We start from the raw sequence: 1,771 nt of genomic DNA on the forward strand, positions 1-1,771 counted from the left end.
CCTCCTCTTCTTCTTCTTCTTCTTCTTCTTCTTCTTCTTCTTCTTCTTCTAGTATAAAATAATAAACTATCCAGTGAGAAAGACTTGGCAACTACACGTTTTATAATTTTTTGTAGCCTAGTCAACGTCTGGTGCGGCTCAACCTGTTAAAATGGGTCCCTGTTAAACAGTGGGTTCCATGGATAAACAGGCTCAAGTCTAGTGCTCAGCTCAACTTGATTTGTGATTACAGCAAGAACAAGACTGGAAAACCCCAGGGCGTCAGCCCTGTTGAATAGCACGCAGAAACCACACCCAAACACACCCCGCTCCCAAGGATAGGCTATGTACGTAACATTACTACTTGATTGGGTTAGTTCCAGAGTCCTGGTCGGCTATCATTCTTGGGCTCCAAGCTCAGCCAGTCTCTGGTGTGACATGCCTGGAATGGTTCAGTCCCAATACGTACCAGTACCAAATACGAAAACTGAGAAAAGGTGGAGTGGGTGAGGAGGAAAAGGAAGGATGGGAAGGCTGGGGACAGGTTCGGAAGGATGCATTGGCTTTGTGGGCCCTTCTACCCTATTGTCCAGCCTCCCCAGCTAAGGACTTCCCTCAGATGCCCTGCTCTCTGTGTCCCCCACCTTCAGAGGTGAGGCTGGTGATGACTACAGCCGGGGCATTTTTCATGGTGGCCCCTTGGGTGCCTTCCGGATTGAGGCTCTCCTGGTGCCAATGCAGGCTTGCCAAGTCCCCCCGGGGGGTGGGGAAACCCCCGCCCCCGGGGGGGACTTGGCAAGCCTGCATTGGCGATGTGCGTGCACTCCAGCCGCCAGCACTTGGCAACCCTATGCCAATGCTACTCACCTTTAGGCTGCCAGTCAAGACGTTCCTGCTCACCCAGGGTTGTCATTAAGGGGCCTTTGTTTATTTTATTTATTTATCACCCACCTTTCTCACAGCGCAGTACACAGAATAACTCAGTACCATCAACAGGGTGGAACATCCCATAGACCAGGGCCGGATCTGTTACGAGGGCCGGATCTGACATAAATGAGACCTTGTCGGGCCGGGCCGTGTGTGTCATAAAATGGAATGCCAGGTAGCGGAGAGATAAACTTTATAAAGGACACAGACACAAAGGGTTGTTTTTTTAACTTAAAATAAAAACATGCTTAAAACATCAGCGCTCTTGCAATATTTTGCTTATTTCACAGTGTCTGATAACTGACCCCTCTTGCTCTGAATTCTTGCATCAAAATGTCTGTGCTGTTGCAATCCTGAGTATGCTGTTCAGGTGTGTATCTGTAAGCTGCAAACCTACGATGACGCAGCAGCAGCAGAACTGGAAGAAGAAGCAGAAGACAGCCAGTTCCACTGCGGGCCTGACCCTCCGAGGGCCTGATCCATCCCCCGGGCCATATTGAGTTTGAGATTGAGTTTCCAGAAACTCTTAATGACTGTGCTATGGAGCAGATGGTCACGGAACCTACCAGGGGAGAGGCGATCCTTGATTTGGTCCTAAGTAACGCTCAAGACCTGATGAGAGATGTAAAAGTGATTGCACCACTTGGGAACAGTGACCATAATGTTATTGAGTTCAACATTTGTATAAATAAATAAATTTGTATAAATAGCCCAAAAAGACTGACACAACCACTTTTAACTTTAAAAGGGGTAACTTCTCTGATATGAGGGGACATGTGAGGAAGAAACTGAAAGGAAAAGTAGAAAGGGTCAAAACCATTGGGGAAGCTTGGAGACTATTTAAAACTACAATCCTAGAAGCTCA

The sequence above is a fragment of the Gekko japonicus genome, unplaced genomic scaffold (genome assembly GCF_001447785.1).
Source record: "Gekko japonicus isolate JY-2015 unplaced genomic scaffold, Gekko_japonicus_V1.1 scaffold1252, whole genome shotgun sequence".
NCBI classification, from domain to species: Eukaryota; Metazoa; Chordata; class Lepidosauria; order Squamata; family Gekkonidae; genus Gekko; species Gekko japonicus.